The sequence below is a fragment of the Pan troglodytes genome, chromosome 8, assembly GCF_028858775.2.
Source record: "Pan troglodytes isolate AG18354 chromosome 8, NHGRI_mPanTro3-v2.0_pri, whole genome shotgun sequence".
NCBI classification, from domain to species: Eukaryota; Metazoa; Chordata; class Mammalia; order Primates; family Hominidae; genus Pan; species Pan troglodytes.
In genome coordinates this window covers 22,615,791-22,631,524 of record NC_072406.2, presented here as the reverse complement: position 1 = coordinate 22,631,524, position 15,734 = coordinate 22,615,791, and the positions used below count along the sequence as shown (strand labels likewise).

Below are 15,734 nucleotides of genomic sequence, written 5' to 3'. Positions count from 1 at the left end.
TATTTTTAATAAGTAGATTCATAGATTAGATAGATATAGATAGATGATGGATGGAAAATAGAAGATAGATGGGTAGATAAATAGGCAGATAGGAAATACATATGGGTGTATATGTAAGCCCGAATTACTATACAGACATCTATTTCCTAAGCTTTATCAACTAAGAGAGCCTAGAAATAATGACACTCTGCAGCATTCAGTATAGCATATTCCAAGATCTCTGTTTCTAAGCCTCAAATACCAATAAAAGCAATCTTGAAGAAGTGGTATATTCCAGAGGTGGGGCAGAAAAAAATAGCAGATGGGCCTGGAGCATCTTGTGGTACCAGAAAGTAAGGATATGCTCCAAAAAAAGATGGGTGGCTTGTCAAAAGGTCAAGGAAAAAAACCAACAGAGTTGTCAGTTTTAAAAATTGGAACATTTTGGACCACAAAACTGTAGTAGTAGTAATAATGGACTATAACCTCCAAAGAAAATAAATATCTAAAATTCTGTACTGAAATAAATAAATCAAATGAATAAATAACTGGTGAATAATACACAGCTCTTTCTTATGAAGAATTTCAACAAATAAATGAAGAAGGAAGAGAAAGAAAGAAAACCACCACTAGAACCCTGGGGTAGTAATTGTTTTGGGTAGGAGCCTCCAAGGGATGCAAATTAGTAAGCAAAAATTTGAAGAGAAACAGGATACTTGCGTAGTCTCAAATCACTCATTAAAAATGAAAAAGTAATATATTTTCAATCAAGAAACTAAGGCAAAGTCACCTTCATTTGATCACCACAGTTCTCCAGTAATAAGACATATTGACATCTACAGTCTAATATGATGCACTGAGACAGGTACATTGCTTCTGTGGTACTCTTGTTGATAATGAATATTCAACCTTCATAATAAAACATCAAACAAACCCTAATTAAAGATGTATGTCAAATTAACTGGCCAGTACTCTTCAAAAGTGTTGAGTTCATAAAAGAAAACTAAAGACTGGATTTTTTTACAGATTGGAAGAGATTAAAGAGACTAGCAAAGAAGGGCAATTCCAGATCTTGGATTGGAACCTAGAACAACAGCAGTAAATCTATGAGTGGAAAAATTTATGAAATATTAATAAAGTCCATAGTTTAGTTAATCATATCATACCAATCAACATTCATTTATATATGTTGCTATTTGTACTATGGGATACAAGATTTTATAATTATGGGACACTGGGTGAAGGGGTATATGGGAACCCCCAGTGTATTTTTTCAATGTTTTTGTCAATCTAAAATTATTTCAAAAATAAAATTCAAAAAAGTAGACATTGTTATGATATAATTTGATGAGAAAGCAGGGTATTAGCTAATGTTGCTCATTATGTATATACCAATGCAATACTCTTTCTGTGAGATTAATGGGTTTGTTACAAGGAGCTAAAAGACAGTTTTAGGCTACTTTGGTTCTCTTTTGGGTAGAGAACACTGCAGTGAATTGTGGGATGGTGTAAGCCTGTGGATCCTCAAGGGTAGAGTATGACTAGCTCTTCTTGGCATCCTTAGGCTCCTTTAGATTCATCAGGGCTGGTCATGTAGTTGACCGCCCAAACATAGAAAGGATACAAGGAATGGTATTTATGGACATGAGCTTGGGGTGAGACTGCTTGTGCCTGAATTCAGCTTCATCACTTGATCTGTGGTCTTGGGCAAATTAATCACTCCATGCCTCAGTTTCCTCATCTGTTAATCAGGAAGAGAAAATAATAGTACACATCTCTTAAGATTATTATAAAAATTAAGTGAGAAAACATTTGCCAAGTGCTTAGAACAGTGCCTGGCATTAAGTAAGCCCAGTATAAATTTTAAACAAAACTAAATTGAAGGAAAGTAAGAAAAATAGAAAATAGCATCTTAGAAACTCCAAATTATCTGCGGGTAGATAGCATACATACAGGCATGGTTTTAAAACATTTTACCAAGCAATATGAGAACAAGCACAAATTAGCTTTGGTATAAAGAATGAGTACTTTACATGCCTAGTGAGGGAGTGAGCCCAGTCAAGTGATGGTAATCAGGGAATGTTAAAGATAAATCATTTTCTTCATAAATATTATGTATCTGATGAAGCTATCCTCAAGGGTACTTCATCATTTTTAATAGAGATGAATTACATTTTATTTTTGAATAGTTAACACATTTTAGTACCAATAGTGAGAACAAGCATCTGCTTCACTTAACAATATATTTAAACTGGCAGCTTTTGTAAGTTCTGTAACTTTGGCAGTTGTATACACCCATCATCATTGCAATTATCACCTCTTTTGGTAATTTAACCTCAATTCCTGATCTCTCTCCTAACATATACTGCACTATTTCTATCCAGTTAGCCTTCCAGTATCTCAATTCTACAGATTTAAAATGAAGATTCCTCATATTTTCTTTAAAAATAAATTCTTTTTTTAACACCATTTTTTCAATTACATAAACGTGTAATGTAACTTCACTATCATTTTGGAAACTTTTTTGTACTAAACTCAATAGGTAAACAATTCTTAAAATTCTTCATTTGTTAGTCAATGGGAACATATACTGAATACTGGCGAATGGCAGACATTTCACTAAGTACTAGGGATACAACAGGGAATTAGACGTTATCCCTAGACACAAGGAAGTGAAGGGTAAACAGAGGCTTACTGAACGTTTCATTTATTTCTCACATTCCCTATCTTACTTGCTGTTAGTCAGAGCTGGGAGACTAGTCCTGTGGGCTTTGCGCAGAAATGATTACACATCATCTTGAGCTGAGGCAGTGAAGTGCGCACCATTAATTCTTGATGCATGGTGGCTGAGAGCCATGTTTTCAACAGAGCCTGAGATATATTTGCATGTGGGAGATTTATTTGGGAAAATCCTCTTAGAAACAAAATATGAAGGATGGAAGAAAGGATTGGGCAGATGGAGAATTAGAGGCATTCACAACCTAGGCTTCAGCTGCTTTTGTGGGAAGTCCTGGACTTTAGGGGGCTGTCAGGGTTGTCCAAAGTTGAGGCGAAGGTGCTCACCGTTTGCCCTCTTTTATCAGCCAGATTTTAAATATAGGCTGATGCCAGGACTAGGCAACTACCTTTAGCCAAATCCTAGGGAAGTTACTGGGTGTGGATTCAGCTGTGAGCCTTCAGCAGGCCACAGCTTAGGGAACTGAAATGAGTGTCCTGGTACTGAAGGGGGATGAGGGATGGCCCAACACACCAACTACTGTGTTACAGAAACTGTATTAGCCTGTTGTTGAGGCTGTTACTAGGACTTGAGGATTACAAATAAAGCTACTGTGAACATTCATGTACCAGTCTATATAAGGGAATATGCTTTTACTTACTTTAGGTAAATACCTAAAAGTAGCATGAATTACTATTGTAACGTTGACAAAAATCAAGGGAAATTATAAGTACATATCTCTTTCTTCATTCCCTATTCTGTCCTATTGGTGTATTTCTCTATATTTATGCCAGTACCACTTTTTTTCAAAATTCCTGTAGCTTTACAAATCTCTAATTAGTTTCAGTCCTCAAACAGTTCATCTTTTTCAAAATTATTTTGACTCTTTGCTTTTTGAATTTCCATATAAATTTTAAGATCACTTTCTCAATTTCTACAAAGTACTCTATAGGAAGATGAATTTATGGAGAAATAACATCTTAACATTATTGAGCTATTCAGTCAATGAACATGTTACATTTTTCATTTATTTATATATGCTATAGTTTCTCTTGGAAATATTGTCTAGTTTTCAATATAAAGGTTCTGTGCATCAGAATTATCCATAAGTATTTCATATTTTGATGCTATTGGAAATGTTATCTAAGTTTCAGTTTCCAATTGTTCATTGTCACTATATAGATATACAATTGATTCTTGTATGTTACTGTTGTTTCTATTTTGCAAACTTGTGAAACTCACTCTTTTTAGTTGTAGTAGTGTTACTGGTGAATTCTCTAGCGTTTTCTATAGAAACAATTTTGTTGTCTGTGAATAAAAATAAAATATAGTTCCTTTCTGGATATTTATTTATATTGCCTTGTTGCAGTAGCTGAAGCTTCCAGAACATTGTTTAATAGAAATGGTGAGCATGGACATCCTTACTTTATTCGTTATTTTAGGGACTTTTAAAAATTAAGTATGATGTTAGCTAAAGAGTTTTTCATTATAGTCCTGTACCAATTTAAGGAAATTCTACCTGATCTTAGTTTACTAAGAGATGTTGTTTGTTTGTTTTAAATATTAGAAATAGATGTTAGATATTGTCAATTGCTTTTCTGCATATATTGATATGATCTGGCTATTTTTTCTTTTTATTCTGCTCATATGATACATTATTTATTTTCTAATGTTAAACAAACCATGAATTCCCGGGATAAACACTACTTAGATGTTTAAATCGCCTTATTCATATATTTTTTTCAATTTCCCAAAATTTTGTTAAGACGTTTGTGTGTGTGTGTGTGTGTGTTTGTGAGGGGTATTGATCTGTACTTTTCTTTTTTTGTAATGTTCTCAATTGATTTCAATATGATAATGAAGATGATTTTTTTTTTTTTTTTTGAGACAGGGTCTCACTGTGTCCCCCAGGCTGGAGTGCAGTGGTATGATCACCGCTCATTGCAACCTCTGCCTCCTGGGTTCTGGCGATTCTCTCACCTCAGCTTCCTGAGTAGCTGGGAGTACAGCCATGCGCCACCATGCTTGGCTAATTTTTTGTATAGAGGCTGGGTTTCATCATGTTGCCAGGCTGGTCTCAAACTTCTGGCCTCAAGTAATCTGCCTGCCTCGTCCTCCCAAAGTGCTGGAATTACAGACATGATCCACTGTACCCATCTAATATGATAATTATTTAAATATTATTGAATGTGCTGAGAAATATTCCTTTGTCTTAAATGCTATGGAATAGTTTGAATATAACTGGTGTTAATCCTTCAAGGTTGGTTAAATTTACCTTGAAGATAATATTCTGGTGGTCCCAGAATATTGTTACCACCAGAAAATTATAAATTACATATTCAGTTTTTCAATAGATATGAAGCTATTCAGGTTATATTTACACATACACATGAATATGTATGATCATATATGCATAGATGTATAAATACATGTATGTGTATTATATATACATATATACTTTATATATACATGCATTGGTAGTTGACATCTTTCAAGGACTTTGTTCATACCATCTAAATTGAAGAAACTTAATAGCATAAGTCTGTTCAGTATATTTCTCCAGCCTTTGAAATCTGTAGGATCTATAGTAATGTCACATTTTCACTCAGTAAATTGAAAATTGTGCCTATTCTTTTTTTTTTGATGCATTAGCATGTCTAGAGATTTTTTAGTTTATTTAACGTATACCACTTAACCAATTTTTGTTTCATTGATTTTTCATAATTTTTGCTGTGCTGATTATTATTTCCTTTTTTCTGCTTTGTTGTTTTTAATGATTTATTTTTGTTTGTTTACTTGTTTGTTTCTTATGGGAGAAGATTAGCCTATTAATTTGAACTCTTTCTTCTTTACTGTATAGGCATTTTGTGATATAAATATTCTAAGTACTGTTCGTTGCATACAACAAGGTTTGGTATATTGTGTTTACAATTTTGTACTGATTTACATAATTTATAATTTCCTTATTTATATCTTTTTTTTGGCTCACAGGTTATTTAGACATTTACGATTCATTTTCTGAATATTTAGGGACATTCCAGATATTTTTCTTATATAGTTCCACTGTGGTCAGAAAGTATTCTTTTATAAATTCACTCTTTTTAAACTTTTGAGACTTGTTTTATTATTCAGAATAAGATTTGTCTAGGTAAATGTCTTGTACATACCTGAAAAGTAATCATTTCTACTGCTGCTGGGTGGGGTATTTTGTAAACATCAGTTACGTCATAGTATGGTTCCAGTCATTTATTTTCTTATTGATTTTCTGTACACTCAATCAATTATTAAGGGGATGGTGTCAAGATATCATGTTATAATTGTGGATTTTAGTTATTTTTTCAGTTCTGTCACTGTTTGTTTCAAGTGATTTATGCCTTTTTCATTAGGTGTAGAATGATTTAGAATTATTATATCATCTTAATGAATTAATCCCTTTATCATTTTGATATGGCCCCTTTATTTCTGGCAATATTCTTTACTCTGAAATCTACCTTGTCCCATATTAATGAAGTTACTCCAGATTATTTTTTAAATTAATGTCAACATTATAATTCTCTTTTTAAATTCTTTTTACTTTCATTCTATTTGTGTCTTTACATTTAAGTTGGTTTTCTATAGGCAACATTTTATTGGGTCTTGCTGTTTTAGCCAATTTGACAATGACTGCCATTTAATTGAGGTATTCAGACAATTTTTGTTTAATATGATTATTGATATGGTTAGATTTGAATCTGGAATTTTGATGTTTTTTATCTATATAACCTGTTCTTGTTCAGTTTTCCCTTTTTTCTTCTATATTTTGGATTAGCTAATTTTTTAAAATGATTTTCTTAGCTTATTTGTTGGTCAGTTAGCTACAATTTTTTGTTAAGTCCACACCCACACCCTACCATGGTGGCTATAGGGCTTTAGTATACAACTTAAATTTATCACAGTTAACATTTAAGTGCTTTTACTATTTTACATATGAGAATATTACAGCAAATGTATTAAGACATCCAACTCTAATTTGCTCACCTTTGTACTACTCTTGTTAAGCATTTTATTTCTATGTGTGTTATAAATCTTGTAATACATTGTTGTTATTTTTGCCTTATACAGTCAGTTATCTATTGATTTCTAGCTTTATACCATGGGTCAGAAAATATATTTGCTGTAAATCCAAGTTTCCTATTTTTTTAAGACTTGTTTTGTAGCCTAACATGATCTATGCTGGAGAATGTTCTGTGTGTGCTTCTGAAGAATTTGTAGTCTACTGCTGTTGGATGAAATGTTCAGTCCATTTGGTCTGTAGCATTGTTCAAGTCCACTGTTTTCTTAGGATTTTCCGTCTCGATGATTTATCTATTATTGAAACTAGAATTTTAAAGTTTCCTAATGTTATTATTTTGCTCTCTATTTCTCCCTTCAGATCTGTTAATATTTGCTTTACATGTTTAGGTGCTACAATATTGGCTACATATATATTTATAATTGCTATATCCTTTTGTTTGACATTTTTATCAATATTATAGTAACATTTTTGCCTTTTATGACAGTTTTTGACTTATCTATTTTGTCTGATATAAGAATAGCCACTTTGGCTCTCTCTTCGTTACCATTTGCATGGAACAGTTTTTCATCCCTTTGCTTTCAGTAGGTGTGTTCTTAAAATTAAAGTGTCTTGTAGGCAGCATATAGTTGGTTTTTAAAAATCCACTCAGCTACTCTCTATGTATTTTAATTAGGAAATTTAATTCATTAACATTTAAAGTAAATTTCATTTTGTTAATTATTTTCTGACTTTCTTGTAGTTCCTTCGTTGGCTTTATTCCTCTCTTGCTGTCTTGTTTTGTGATTATGTGATTATTTTTTGGAGGGATATACTTTGATTTCTCTTTCCTCGTATGCTGTCTCTCTATTACAGGTTTTTTATTTGTATTAACCAGAGAGCTGACATAAAATATCATCTAGTTATAATAGTCTATTTTAAGCTGATAGCAACTTTAATCATATACAAAATCTCTACACTTTTATTTCTCCCTCTATACTTTGTTATTGTTGTTACCTTTTACATTGTGTGTCCATTTATAAACGATTTTAGTTTTTAAAATGTTTGTCTTTTAAATGTTATACTAGAATTGAAAATATTTTATGCACCATTACTACAATATTAAACTATTCTGGTTTGGAGATTGAACACTGTGTCTCACACCAGCAATCCCAGCACTTTGAGAGGCCAAGGTGGAAAGATTGCTTGAGACCAGAAGTTGGAGACCAGCTTGGGCAACATACAGAGACTCTATCCTACAAAAGTGAAAATAAAAAAATAGCCGAACATGATGATGATGTTGCAGCCTATAGTTCCAGCTACTGAGGAGGCTGAAGCAGCAGGGTTGCTTGAGCCCAGACGTTCAAGGCTGCAGTGAGCTATGGTCACATCACTACACTCTAGCCTGGGCAACAGAGTGAGACCCTGTGTCTACAAAGATAAAATAAAATAAATTAATAAACAAAGTATTCTGTATTTAGTCATATATAATACTTAGCTTTTGCCAGTGAGTTTTATCATTTCATAGTTTTCATGTTGCTAATTTGTGTCCTTTTATTTCAAGTTGAAAAACTCCCTTTAGCTTTTCCTTTAACATAGGTCTAGTGGTGATGAACTTCTTTAATTATTGTTTGTCTGGGGAAGAGTGTTCATCCCACTCTTTCTTGGCCTGCAGGGTTTCTTCTGAGAAATCCACTGACAGTCTTATGCAGGGCTCATGTGAGGAGTTGCTTTTATTTTTTTCCACTTTCCAACTTTCCTCTTTGTTTTTGACTTTTGACAATTTGACTATACTATGCCCCTATGCAGATCTCTTTACATTTAACTATTTGGAGACATTCATGCTTCATGAAATTACACGTCAGTTGTCCTCTCTAGATTTGGGAAGTTTGGGGCTGTTATTTTTTTAAATGGGCTATCTGTTCTTTTCTCTCTCTGTTCTCCTTTTGGGAACTTTATAGTGCACATATTGGTTACCTTGATTGCATCCTATAAGACTCTTAGATTTTCTTCATCCTTTTCTTTTTCTTTTTTCTTTTTTGTTGACTGGATTATTTCTCATGATCTGCCTTCTAGTCTCTCAATTCTCTCTTCTTGATTAAATCTGCTTGTGAATCCCTCTAGTAATTTTTTATATTAGTTATGTATTCTCCTGTCCCTTTTTTTTTTTTTACTGTTTTTACCTCTTTGTTGAACTTCTAATTTTGTTAATGTATTGTTTTCCTAATTTTGTTTAGCTGTATGTCTGTTAACATTTCTTGTAGTGCAGGCAGGATAATATTAAAACTTTTAGCTTAGGCATGTCTGAAAACATCTTTATTTCATCCTTTTTTGAAAGATGTTCCATTTGGTGTATACTACAGTTCTAGGTTCACAATAATTTCCTTTAACAACTTAAAGATTTTGCTTCACTCTCCTCTGTCATACATTGTTTCCAATGGAAAATCTTTTGCTTTAAATATACTCTTAATTTTTCTTTCATAGATGCTTTTTTTCTTCTTTATTTCCATTTTTAAGAAACTTGATTTGGAAGTGCCTTGATGTAATTTTCTTAATATTTCTTGTTTTTGGGATTTGCCAAACTTTGGATCTTTGGCTTATCAAGTAGTTTTCTATATCCCCATCTATCTTTTTGTTTTGAGATTCAAATTACATATATATTATGGTGCTTGAAATTTCTGCACAGCTCTGAGATGCTCTGTTCATTTTCTTTTATTTTTTGCTGTGTTTCATTTTAATAGTTTTTATCACTCTCACTTTAAATTCAGTATTTTTTTTCCCTGTGATGTCTAATTTGTCTTTAATCTCATCCAGTATATTTTTCATATTAGGCATTACAGTTTTCACATCTTTAAAAACTTTATTTTTTTATATCCCAATCTTTTCTCTAACATCTTTAACATAGAAATACATTTATAACAATCCTTTAACAATACTTTATTTCACTGTTAAATTTTGATTTATTGATTTTTATCGTCATTATAATTGTATTTTTGCTTGCCTGAACATTTTGAATTTGATGACAGATAAAGACTTTTCTTATTGAGTATTGGATATTTTTGTATTTCTGTAAATATTCTTAAGATTTGTCCTGAACTGTGGTTATCTGGAAAATTTTCCCGACTTGCTGAGTACTCCACCTATGCCCCATTAATTATGAGGCTTTCTATCTCAGCTGGTGGGAACAGAAACTAGTTCTGGCCCTCTATGAGCACTGTGATTATTCCTTAAATCGTTTCAATTAAATCTTTTCCTGAACTCAGGGTTTCAGTACACAGCTGAAGACGTGAGGTTTACCTCTGTGACTATCCAGAATTCTCTCTTGACAACTCTTTCTTCCACAGAATCCTGCCCTTCAATCTTGTGCTACCCTGAAATCCCTGGACTCCCATCTTTGTCTGCTCCACTCTGAGAGGGCGTCACGTCTGACTGGGTTTCCTCTTCCAGAGCTGAGGCCAAGAGCCTGTCTCTATGTGTAAATAAGGGGAAGCATAGGGCTTACATCACTCATTTCCATTATCTCAGGAATTACTATCTTCATTGCCTGATGGCCAAAGTATTAAAAAGTGTCTGAGTTTTTTCTTTTTTTTGAGACAGAGTCTCACTCTGTTGCCAGGCTGGAGTGCAGTGGTGTGATCTCAGCTTACTGCAGCCTCCGCCTCCCGGATTCAAGGGATTCTCCTGCCTCAGCCTCCTGAGTAGCTAGGACTACAGGTGCGCACCACCACGTCCAGCTAATTTTTGTATTTTTAGTAGAGATGGGGTTTCACCATGTAGGCCAGGATGGTATTGATCTCTTGACCTCGTGATCCACCCATCTCAGCCTCCAAAAGTGCTGGGATTACAGTCGTGAGCCACCGCACCGGCCATGTCTGAGTTTTTAATTGTTTCAGGTGAAGATGTAAATTCAATTCCTTTTACTCCACCTTGGTGAGAAAATGAAGTTGTTATTATGTTTTTGAGAGAGTTGTACTGTTATATTTACATGTGTATATATGTATATATCAGATATTATCATGTATATATCATTTATTAGTTTATATAGTATATTTATATGTGTGTGTGTGTGTGTGTGTGTGTGTGTGTGTATGAGGATCTATACACATAGAACAAATAGAACAAAGTATACACCAAAATGTAATACTCAAGTTTAAAAGTATATTTGGGCTGCCAGTCTTTCTCATATTGTAATTAGGCACAGTCCAGAGGGAAGGAAATCCCCCGTGAATATCTCAGTTGTTATCAAGGAGCCAGAGGCCAAAAAATACTCACCCTGTGAATGCTGCAAGAGCCATGAAGAATAATGGAAAATGGAAAGTCCCTTCAGAAACCAGAATTGGAGCCTAATCAAGGAACATGCCCCATTTCCTTTAAGATAGCTTCAAAATATCTACCCGGCATTCTTTCAGAATTTGCTACAATTCAGTGACTTCTGTGCATCTCTTCTTTTTACACTGGAGTATTACCCCTGTTCCACCATTATCTGTATATGGTGGAGAGTGCAGATATTCCTTTTATTTTTCTTTTGTTTAAAAATTTAGTGATCCTCAGCAAAATAAGTGAAACTTAGACTTTAGACTTTACCCCAGAGATCCCAAACTTTCCTTTCAGCATGTACATATGACTTTGGCTTGTCATCCCTGGGAGAAGTTGAGGATCTCCAATGTGTTTTACTTAAAAGGGAGAGGAGCCAAAATTGATGATCACAAGGGGACCCTGAGGCAAAAACAGTGCTGTTCACCAAATATTCTACCTGCTTCATAGAATTTCTTAGCCTCCTAACAATTAAGTGGGACAGTGTGACTGAATACTACTGCTGCACATTCAGAAGTAATATGTGTCACTTTAGGGCTGAAGTAGTTAACAGACCATTTGCTATTCTACCCTGTCTTTCCTTGCTCCTGCCTTTGAGAAAGCCAAGTGTCCCAAGGGGTATAGCCACAAGATGGAAGGACAACATCACCATGGGTTTTGAATGACCATGCAGAGCAAAGTTCCTCATCTGATGGGCATTAGACAAGTAGCACAGATAGAAAATTAACGTGGTTGTGTAGAGCCATTGAGATTTAGGAATCTTACTAATTATAGCGAAGTATAACCTACTTTATATGTATGTGTGTGTGATGATGATATGTGTGTGTTTTCTTATTTAACCTTTATGATACCCCATATAAAATTGGTTTTATCAAATAAATTTATCAATGGAGTCCTAAAGTTCATGCTATGTGCTCAATATTACATTGTGAAGAAGTGAGCCAAGCTTTCAACCCAGGCCTGGCTGACTTCAAATCCTGTCATCCAAATAATGACACTGCTGTGATTGTCATGTACCCCATCCATGAGAAGTCAAAGGGAGAGATGGTCAACATAGGAGCCTCAACCAAAATAAAGATTGAGAAGAGACCAGTTATTGTGGTTATCAAAGGTTGTGGTTGATCTTAGCAAGGGTAATTTAAGACAAAAATTAAAAGTTTGGGCCGGGCGTGGTGGCTCAAGCCTGTAATCCCAGCAGTTTGGGAAGCCGAGGTGGGTGGATCACGAAGTCAGGAGATCGAGACCATCCTGGCTAATACGGTGAAACCCCGTCTCTACTAAAAATACAAAAAAATTAGCCGGGCATGGTGGCTGGCGCCTGTAGTTCCAGCAACTCGGGAGGCTGAGGCAGGAGAATGGTGTGAACCCAGGAGGCAGAGCTTGCAGTGAGCCTAGATGGCGCCACTGCGCTCCATCCAGCCTGGGCGATGGAGCGAGACTCCGTCTCAAAAAAAAAAAAAAAAAAAAAAAAAGATTTGACTGTGATGGGCTGGAGAATAAATGGATTTGAAGTGCTGGTAGAAATGACTGATCTTTTCAACCTGGATCAAATCCCTGACCTGATACAAGTTACTTGAATGCACACCTATATGTGCAAAGACACCTACATTTGCGCACACAAATACACACACACACTCTATCTTTTATGGCCCCTCAATATGGGGGTATATTTGAAAAGAAAAAAAATACCTGCTCAGTTGATTGTGATTCTCCCCATTCTTTCCCTTTCTTTTTGGAGACTGACTGGTACAGGCAATTCTTATAGAAATTGTGAGAGCAGAAAAGAAACTACAGCTCCTTTTTAAAAATTATTGTTTTTTAATAATTTTTAATTGAATAGAAGTGCAATTGTTCACATGTAAAATAAAAAGAAATGAAAGGAAAATATATATATTTTTGTTGTTGTTGTTGTTGTTGTTTGTTTTTTGTTTTTTTTTTGACACAGTCTTGCTCTGTTGCCCAGGCTGGAGTGCAGTGGCGCAATCTCGGCTCACTGCAACCTCTGCCTCCTGGGTCAAGCGATTCTCCTACCTCAGCCTCCCAGGTAGCTGGGATTACAGGCCGCTGCCACCACGTGGGCCTGGCCAATTTTTGTATTTTTAGTAGAGACAGGGTTTTGTCATGTTCGCCAGGCTGGTCTCGAACTCCTGACCTCGTGATCCACTGCCTTGGCCGCTCAATATATGGTGGTTTTTATGAAGTGATAAAGTACAATGAGGACACTGGCAAGAGGTGACGTGGCCTGGACTGTGGGGAAACGTGTCCCTTATGTGAGGAATAAAAGCTTGAGTGCAGACATAGAGTCCCACTCCATGCCCCTGGCTTACCTTCTGCTAGGGAATAGTAAACATTTGGAACTTATTATTTCTTCTAAACTTTCACTACTGTAGCCCCTTCCATCTCCCCCCAAGTATTCCCACCTCCATCAGGTCACATTGCTCACCTTACTGCTGTTCGTGGCCTGAAATTCCCAACTTGATAGGATGGACCCCTGCCAAGAAGCGAACCAAGAGGCAAATGGGAGACAAGCAGCCTTTGCACTGATTCTTCACATCTGCACCACAAAAGGCTGTATGAAAATACAACATTTGTTGGATAAATTACAGTATGGGAAAAGGAAAACAGATTCTTAAAACTATCATTAGCATGACTTTTCCTGTCTTCAGAAGCCATGCATTGGAAATTCAGTGTCTTTACAGAGAGCCCTCTGGTGGGCATACCCTAGTCCCTAACACATCCTCCATCTGCATCTCTCCTCTCAGAAATACTTGTTCACTCATCATTACCAGGTGGGACGCCATCCATAGAGTCACCTTTTAACAAACTTCTCCCCATCATCATAGGGATTAATATCATCCTCGAGAAAGACCCTTCTCTGTGTCTCTGGTATTCAAGCTAAGTGACCTTACATGTGCGTCATTCATGCGGTGAGTATAGGAGTTGTTACTTTTGACACTCCAAATCTGGAAGAATCATTTATGGAAAAACAGATGTGAAGGGAAGGTGGTATGTGGATACTGTGCATCTTAATATCAATTGTGTGTGGGTGTGAGCTTGATATGGTCCCTTCTCATGGCGTATGTTATAGAAATTTCTCTCTTCCTTTCTGATTGTTGGGACCTGTGAATCACACACACACACAAACACACACACACGCACACACACATGCCACAGAGTTTTCTTCATTGTGGATAAACTTTCTCAGTGATAATAATGCTCAAACTCATTAGAAGAGACAGCTTTTTCTAACTCCTCAATGTTTTAATATTTTACAAGGCAACTGCTTTCCAATGGAGTACAGTATTTTGCATCAAAGTGTTTGTTCTTTTCTCATTTCCTCTCTGCCCCTGCAGCTTTTATAACTGGGCCACTTGGGTGCCCAGCAGAAGAATGACTCCCTGTACTGAGCCATATTTCTCTTAATAAAAAGTTTTGCCTGTACATTCTGGACCACATGAAAGAACTTTACTCAAATCCTTAGCCAAAGGCTAGTCCTATTCAAAATATTTGCTTGGAAGGAGGAAAGAGAATTGTTTTATTTTTTAGTTACAAGAAGAAAGAGACCACTGTGGTAAGAATTCATTTGTAGTCAGGATACAAAAATGAATGAAGCTTTGACAGATGGTAGCTACTTCCTCTATTAAGTAAATCTAGGGTCATTGGCTAATGGTAATGTGGGAGATAATGGAAAAATGGCATAGGAGAGAATGGTTGCAGAAGAAACCGTCAGTGTGGAGTTTGAGAAAGGGAGCTCATAACACTGAAGATAAGTTCTCTATAAGTGGGTCCAGTTGAAGGTAAAGAGTGTACATTTGTCGTGATAGTGATCTACATGTCTATAGCTTGGTACAGAAATGAAAAACACAAATGGTCATACCAAGCTAATGTTAAGAGTTTGCAGGGGAGTGAGTTGCAGACCAAAAATAGTAGGTGGATAGATTTGCTGCTCAGGGAGTGAGTGAAATACTGGGCGTAGCCTGGGGAGGTCTTACTCCATAAAAGGGGAAGGGAAAGGAAAGGGAAAGCTAGGTGCGTAGCATCATGTGCTTCTTCCTGCCCCACTGTGACTAGCCTAAATCCTGTTGGCAGTCTTTCCCAGGGGTATTCCTACTGCTGGGCAACCCACCACGTCCTGATCCTCTGTGTTACAAGGATAATTAAACTGTGGTGCCAGGTTAATCTTCCTATTGCAACGTTTTAATTAGGAATTCCCCTGGCTCAAAAACTTTTCATGTCTTCCCATTGCCTTTCCCATGTTCTCCATTTCTCTTACTTGCAACTTACAATTCTCACATGGACTGCATTTCTCAATAGAGTATTCCAGCTTGAAATATGATCAGCTCTATTAAATATGGCACTTCAGGTAAGGTAGGGTAGTCGATTCTAAGTCTTCAGGGAAATTAATCCAATTAACGTTAACCCCACACTTCTGATCTATGGGAAGAGAGGAACAGTGAGAGACTGATTCATTTCCTACTGACCAAAGGAGACGTGTACCTAGAGCACAATAAAAAGTCAGAGCCCTGACCCTAAATTGGGGCTTTGTGATTGCTGTAAATCTATCACACTATGATGAAAATCTGAGATGTAACCTAATTCTTTAGCCCCTTCCCTACACATGCTCAGATGGGAAAACAAGGGGTACGTGAAGCTAGCTGTGATCCAAAAACTTGTTAAAAGTGTTTTAGATGTTAG

At 35.9% G+C, this 15,734-nt stretch overlaps 2 long non-coding RNA genes across 4 annotated transcripts in view; one reads left to right on the top strand and one right to left on the bottom strand.

The window, feature by feature from the left end:
• The window catches only part of LOC107966900 (uncharacterized), a 570,559-nt gene that overhangs the window by 97,656 nt on the left and 457,169 nt on the right, over positions 1-15,734 (top strand). The gene's annotated exons all lie outside the window — the stretch shown is intronic.
• LOC134807097 (uncharacterized) lies at positions 1,439-15,468 on the bottom strand. The gene is made up of 3 exons (XR_010146734.1): positions 15,324-15,468; positions 13,483-13,608; positions 1,439-1,720 (listed from the first exon to the last, which is right to left on the bottom strand). It is a non-coding gene; the product is annotated as an uncharacterized LOC134807097 (long non-coding RNA).